Raw genomic sequence first — 8168 nt, 5'->3', positions numbered from 1 at the left:
AAGTAAATGAAATTTTTTAAAGAATACTCTAGACTATCAGTTTTGGCTAATTTTTCACATGAATAAGCCACCGTAAAGACTATTTAAAAATATTTTCTGGGGCGCTGGGGGGGCTCAGTTGGTTGAGTATCCAACTTCGGCTCAGGTCATGATCTTGCCATTCTGAGTTCGAGCCCCACATGGGCTGTGCGCTGACAGCTCGGAGCCTGGAGCCTGCTTCAGATTCTTTGTCTCCCTCTCTCTGCTCCTCCCCCACTCACGCTCTGTCTCTCAATAATAAATAAACATTAAAGATTTAAAAATAATAAAAAACAATAATAATATTTTCTGCCACATAGGGAGTTAAAGTTATTTCTAATGCATAACTATATAATGTATAAAAATTTTGTTTTAAGGCATAGCTATAATAAATCATGAGTAGTTTTAAAATCACTTTTTACTTATTAGCTCTGCAGCATCTTGCATGGCTTGTATTTATTTTTTCACATTGAGCATACCTCATTGTTAATGAAAAATATTTTAGTGAAAAGAGAGAAATGGAGGAGATTCAAACAGTAAAACAAAATCCTAAGCAGAGAAACAGAAATGTTCATACACCTAGATAAACAGAGCTTCAGACAGAACTGCCTTGACTAACACCAATGTTGTTACCTTAATCTAGAACGTTTTCTTAGGGATCTTAAGAGCAATTTGAGATTTTTTTTATGACCAGAGATCTACATCAGCTTAGAGAGGAAACTGATAAAATATAAATTGTCTTTCTACCCTCAGCGCCCGAGGATTTTCTAGGCTGCCTAAGTTGATGTTAATTTTCTATCACTTGCAGAAGTAGTTTTTCAGTGACACAGTTTTCATTTTTTTCTGGTCCATAAAACTAACAGTACACACAGTGTCCTAGAACTATGTCTAAAGTCCATGATAGCTTTCCCTTTGTGAATAACCTTAGCTCCCTTTTATAACAGTGAAACTTACAAAGCTAAAACACCAGAAAAATGAAAACTGATGGGCTAAATGATAGATTATCCTGCTTTATGTAGCTGGGGAATAGCTGGTCAAACTTCACCACAAAGGATAGATCTAAATTGTTTCTGAAATGTTTAAATTTCAAAGATCAGTCAAGAATAACAAAGCAGAGAGGCTTTAAAACAGCCTCATCTTTTTTGTGTGTGCTGCCCTGTTAAATTCAAAGCCTCACAGACATTTTAATAAATCTGGCTTGTGAGGCTTACAATTTAACTGTATACAGAAACTCTGAGCTCCTTTATTGACTGCATCCTTCTGAAGACATCTCCTGACAGCATCAGAGTGGAGTCAGAAGGGAGCTGAAAGAGTAATCCAGCCCATTCTAAGGGCACAAAGGTTGTCTCTGGGTAAACACTGAGTTTAGGTGACTTATGAAGTGGTAAGTTATTCTTGAAGGCTGAATGAAGAAACTACTGGGCATTGTCTAAGGCAGTAGCGTTTCTCCCTCAGACAAATGACTAAAACTTCCTGGGGTCAAGATTGTTATGTGTTGAGAATAAAATCTAACTAGCTGTTTTTATAGTAGCAGTTACATTGGGAGTGGCTAAAAACAAATGTGTTGCTCTTGGGGGTGAGAACTTCATCGAATCTTAAACTTAAGTCACTTAAACAATGATTCAAACTTTTCTGCCCTCAAAGATTTCATCTCATAGGGTGAACACACATCTTAACATCGATTTCCTGTATTTTAGGCTATTCGTGATATACTCCCTGGCCTTCTTCAAGTAAAATTTTATTTTTCGCACTAGGATGACAGTTTTTCTGATTTCTTCCTTCTCTGTTTTCTTCTTGCTCAGTCATTAGTCCTTGACACAAGAAGTGCGTAGCTGAAGGATGGGATTGTGGGTGCATATGAGTTGAGGTGTAGGGTAGCAGTTCAGGGCAGAGTCTGGAGAAATTGTGTTTGCTTGTGGCTGATTGGCCACGGTAGACATTAATTTAAAGCTGAAATGTATTTATACTTATTAGATGTTAAGAACATAATGGTTAATTGTATTTTTGTTCTCATTCATTTAGTTCCTTTTAATGTTAGAAATTCAGAGCAAATGTTCTTTCTTTTAGTCTTCATAATATTCTATTTTAGGGAGTGGGAAAATGTTAACTCCATTTTATAGGAAAAAAGTCCCAAAAGGTGGGTTGCAGAGAATCAGTGAATAGTGGTGTGGGAACTGACCCCAGTTTAATTTTTTTCATTCATTCAACAGGCATATTTTAAAAATAACTGTTACACGTATAATTAATATTGTGCCCTGAGTGTATTTTTTTAAGACTTGATTCCTTACTAAGAGAATCTACTTTGTATATATAAAAAAAAAAAAAAAAGGTTCTTTCAGCTAAACCCTTTAGTTTTGACCTCATCATCTGTAAAATGAGCTGTAATCTTAACCATATAATGTGGTTTGCATGATTACCAAGCTCTTAAAACTGGAAATGCTAGATGCACCTTAATTAATGTATGAGGCAAATACCAAGCAGACATTTTCTTCTTGGATCAACTTAGGATTCTCTCTTCTTTCCACATCCTACATATAGTTGTTTTCTGGAGAAAAACAGACTTGTTTCAGTATTTGTCCCTATTAGCATATTGTCAGAACTCTGGTACTCATAAGTGCAGTTTGCCTTATAAGAAAACCAAAATTTCTTGATTTCTGTATCTTGAGATTATTATTTCTTGCTCTGTTTTTCTGATTTCTCACTTGTAAAGTGGACATAAACAATCCCTTCCTCACAGGGGTGTTGTGAGGAATTGTGTTAAGTTCTCTTAATATTCTTAATAAAAACCAAGCATATAAAGAAAACTGCATGTATTCTATAGCTAAACCTATTAACTTCAGTATTCCAACCTGTAAACTCTAGAATGTCTTAGAAGCAGTCATATACTACTTAATATTCAATAACTTTTTGACACAGTTCTTCCTTTTATTTTTTAGAAATGCTCTAGGAGGGGCAACATTACCAGAATTCCATTTCTATTTGTAGTTTAATCAGCAGTATTTCTCTTTAGACTTTAGGAAGGGGGATATTCGTTCATTGGCATTATTGGGAATAAAACCTTGCCAATTTCAGCTTCATGGAAAGTTACCCCAAACATATTGTTTACACATGGAAAAAAAGAACAAAAGCAATGGAGAAAATATCATTTTCGTTTCTTTGCTGTAGGTCATCTAAAAAGTACATGGGGACAAGAAATAGAGTGGGGCTAATAACATAGTTATTCATTATGTTCTATTAAAGTAACATTGGAAAGGCCTCACTTTAAACTGAAGGAAATACCTATTAATCATGGGAAAAGTCTGGAAAATGGTATAATTCCATTAATGATCATCTGCCCAGGCAAATTCTTAGTGTTGTAACCCAGATCCTTGATAAGTGTCATTTTTTAGTAGTAAGTGAGGTAAAATAAGCCACACGAAGAGTTTTCATAATGTAATCTGTGTCTTTGTACGTTTTACGTTAAATGTAGCTCTAAGGGATTTTATTATAATTAATTTTTAAATTCCTAAGAGTGAAATCTGTAAATGATTGTTCTCTGCTGTACTTCTATGTTTGTATGGTTGGACTTTTTGAAAACTGGTGAGATTATACGGCCCCAAGCCTGGATGTCTTAAATACAGGGAATCACCAACTGCGATTTTTGTCTTCAAGACCTGGAAGAACCCGTTGTGCTGCAGCATGTTTCTGTGCCACGCTCGACTGCTTAGTAGACAACTGCTGCGACGCATCTGACGTTAACTGCCATCGGCTCCTCCATTTTGTGCCAAATAAAGTCATTTAGTCAGCGTAGATCAAATATGAACTTAAAATAGTTTCAAAGAAACTTGGAATTCAAACACTTGTGCAAGAAGAACGGCCCACAGAAGAAATCCTCCACGTACAAGTAACACATGGCAAATTCAGGAGACCGCAGAGAATAGTACATTGTATGGTTAAACTCTTCCCACCTTACGCACCGTGAGTTTGCTTCCGACACATTAATTTAGAAAGTTTTGTATCCTCTATTTGGAATGAAAACAGTGGATTTCATGTATTTTATCACGACCAATAAATTAACGTGACTTGATCATAAACAAAACCTTTTTTAAGTGCGGCTTATAGACTGTTCTTATTTTACAGCAGTGTCTGCCAAGTGTTGTCATCCTAGCACTGGGGTAAGTAAGTCTCTGTGCCAGGGACCATCTTGGATGTGTAATGCAAAAATGCATCAGTGAGCCCAGGTCTTATCAACCATAACCTGTGTTAATAGAAGATTGGTGTCCCACTCAAATGCTTTCCTGCCATCGCTGGAAAGAAAGGTAACGTCTAGCCATTGCCCAGTAGTTCCCTGCTTTGCTTCTTTCTTTCTTCCCTGTTTCCTGTATTTTCTCTAGTAACCTAATGTACAACAGTGGTTCTCAACCAGCATGTATTACTCAGGGTTCTCCAGAGAAACAACCAATAGCGTGTAGTACAGATTGAGAGAGAGAGGTTGGTTGATTATAAAGAATGGACTCACAAATATGGAGGCTGAGATGTTCCAAGATCTACAGTTGGCGAGCTGGAGACCCAGGAAAGCCGATGGTATCATTCCAGTCCAAAAGCCAGCAGGCTTGAGATCCACAAAGGCAGAAAAAGACCAATGTCCCAGATTAATAGGCAGGAGAAGTTGCCTTTACTCTCAAAGGGTCAGCCTTTTTGTTCCATTCAGTCTTCAGCTGGATGAGGGCCACTCACTTTAGGGAGCGCAGTCTGCTTTACTCAGTCTATGGATTCAAATGTTTATTTCATCCAAAGACACCTTCACAGACACACTCAGAATAATGTTTGCCCAAATATCTGTGCACCTGTGGCCAGTTGACACTGCCAGTTAACCATACACAGGGTGATCCCCCTTTCCCTGGGGACGTTTCACAATGTAGAGATGTTTTTGGTTGTCACAACTGGGTTGGGCTGGGGAGGGGATAGTTGCTACTGGCATCTGGTGGGTAGAGGCCAAGGATGCTGCTAAACATCTCACAATGCAGGAGGCAGCCCCCACCCCCACCTCAAATAAAGAATTATCTAGCCCAAAACATCAACAGTGCTGAAGTCAACTAATCCTGGTCTAAAAGCTTAAAGTAAGTTTTGTGATGGTTGTCAAGAACTAAAGGAATACTTACCGAGTATGAGTTGCGTTAGTTCAGAATTAAACTCTCTTTGTATTATCTTCTATCCCAGGTCTTAAAAAATAAAATGTGATTAAAAATCAGCTGTATTAAGCAACAAGGCAGTTTGAAATCTATTCACATAATGTTTGAATTAAACAACCATGTCTAACACGGTCTCTTTGTGAAATTAACATGTGATCGTGGGTTATAATTTGTGTAAATTTTTAATCTGGCCAAAAGGTGGCACCCGTGTATCTTTTAGAAATCCATTTTATATGACACTCAAATCTGGCATCACTATTTGTTTAATTCACTATTTAGTACTTAGTTAGCTACTGCTGGGTCTTATTTAGTCATGACTAATAAGAATTTTCCTAGAATTCTATAATATGTTGGGTACCTCTGTATTTTGACATCCCTCTTTAATCAAGAAGCTTCCAATTTACATGTAAATATTGCAACAGATGGGTTTTTTAAATATAACACTGTGACTGTTACATTGAGCTCATCTGAGGGTTCTTCTAAGTCTTTAACATTAAGTCCTTGGCATTTTAGTCCCCATCAACATTTGCTTTTCTAACCAGACGTCAGACTCAGTTTTTGGTGTCCTGCCTGGTCAAGAGATAAATCCAGGGACATATGAGTAAATATTCCTTTGCTTCTTGCCTCCTGTTTCCTTACATTGACATCCTGTGAGATTGGCCTATAATTTTCTGGAGTTTCCTTTTTATTTTATTTTTTTATGTTTATTTATTTTTGAGACAGAGGGAGAGAGAGACAGAGCGTGAGCAGGAGAGGGGCAGAGAGAGAGGGAGACACAGAATCGGAAGCAGGCTCCAGGGTCTGAGCTGTCAGCACAGAGCCTGACCTGGGGCTGGAACCCATGAACTGTGAGATCATGACCTGAGCCAAAGTTAGACGCTCAACCGCCTGAGCCACCACCCAGGCACCCCTGGAATTTCCTTTTTAACTATGGTTCAACAACTGATTTTCTAAGTTGGTGGGGTTTTTTGTTTTGTTTATTTTAAGTAATCTCTACACCCAGCGTGAGGCTGGAACTCATGACCACCAGATCAAGTCACATCTCTTCCGACAGAGCCAGCCAGGCACCCCTAAGCGGGTGTTTATTACCTTTCTTCCCTCCCTTCCTTCCAACCAGTTCCATTTTCTGAGTAAACTGAGACCTTCTTTAATAGAGTTCTTTTGCCTTCAACTCTTTTTGCCTTCCAATGCTGAGTGAATTCAGTGTGCCCTCTTTTTCCCTCCATCATTTCAGCTTGCAGTGTTGTTATTATTACCCTAGAACTTTGCATCTCATCACTAAATGCTTCTCTTAAATTCATTTTACAGCTGAGTAGCCAATTTGGAGAATGAACCCCCCTCCTCTCAGATAAACTATCTTTCATCGTTTAGACGGTGTTGAAACTTTTTTCATTGAAACAACTTGGTGATATTGTATCAAAATAATAAAGTATCTTCCTCTAAACTATTAGAAAACTATGGTGTCCTTTCATGCCAGAAATCTGAAGGAATAGCAGGACCTTGGGGAGGGTTGTCTGCACACCTGAACTGGTCCTTGCTCTCCTGGGAACTGTGGGAGGGGCTTGTGTGGGAAGAGGGCCTAAGAAGGATGCCGTTGTCAGCTGTAGCTGTTACTCCTTGTTTGGTCTGTCTGAATTTCTGGAAGGTCCATGTTAGATTCCTGCGGACCAAATAGGCCCTGGAAGAATGAGGTCTTGTGAGTTTAGCTTTGCCACATTTTTCTGTAGTGGGAGCCATATGGTACTTAGTCCAAACCATATGTAGGTAAATATCTAATTAAGGAAATTTTTTTGTTGTTCTAAGTGCCTTGTAGGGAGAAACATCCAAAGAATCTATGGTGGTTCTTTAGAAGAAGGACATAACATTTAAAAAGGTAAGAGAAAAGGTTTTAAAATGCAGACCAGAGAATCCAGCAGTCTCCCAAGTTTTTTGTTTTTTGTTTTTTTTTTAACCGGACTAGTTCTCATTTTGCAACATCGCCCTTCTTACACATATGTGCAAAGTCTGGTGCTATGAGCTCAGTGGTTCTCGTCTTCTCTTTCCATCACAATCTTTTAAAATGTGGGAGGAAAGGCATATAAATGGAAGCCTCCTTTTTTTATTTTAAACATCTCCTGTTTCACTGTTAACACCATCACAGTTTTGCAGATCTCTCAAACTGGTGGCTATATTCAGAGCCACCACGTATGGCCATGATCATGAACAATAGACGCTAGGGGGCGCCACTCCCTGCCGTGACTGCAGTTGAGCTGTGCAGTTTGCACAGCCGTCCATGACAGCCTTGCTTTTCCCTCCTGGTTTAAACATAGGGTTTAAGAAGCCCTTATTTTGAGTTTCTGCAGCAAGTAGCAGTTTCCACTTATGCAGTCAGGAAATTAAAATAAAATACACATGTGGTATAAAAAAATAATGGAATCAGAATAAGAAAAAAAGACCCCCTAGGTGACACAACTATATGCTTGTCAAAATCTGCAGAACTGTGCACAGAGTGGATTTTGCTGTATATAATGATTACTGTTCACTATTAAACCTCCGCAGATCAGAAAAAACACATCAGCCAGACATTCAGGGTATAGAAGAAACCCATAAAACTAAAACGATAATTCTAAGCAAATTCACTATGAAATCAGTGAAACTGCCGATAAGGCTGTTTGTGGCATATCTGGATAGAAGATTATAAAATACATTTAATACACCTAACCCATCGAACGTCCTAGCTTAGCCTAGTGACTTTTTTCACTGGAATGGCGTGGTGACCTATTGTTTTGGCATTCTGTACATCTCAGCCTTACCCAGAGTACAAGGATAAGTTCTAACTAGTTCTGATCAGGAGGATGGAAATACTACGGTTTTAGATGATGTCTTTAAATAGTCAATATTCTACGTTTTTATGCCATAAATGGCTGTTCCACATGGAAGCTGTGCATTGTAATTTGTGTATAAGGCTGATTGATCTGAGCGTGCATGGCTGTAGCTGCA

The sequence above is a fragment of the Herpailurus yagouaroundi genome, unplaced genomic scaffold (genome assembly GCF_014898765.1).
Source record: "Herpailurus yagouaroundi ecotype Mexico unplaced genomic scaffold, PumYag 141, whole genome shotgun sequence".
Classification (NCBI taxonomy): Eukaryota; Metazoa; Chordata; class Mammalia; order Carnivora; family Felidae; genus Herpailurus; species Herpailurus yagouaroundi.
The sequence above is the reverse complement of the archived record's forward strand: the minus strand, read 5'-3'. Positions refer to the sequence as shown.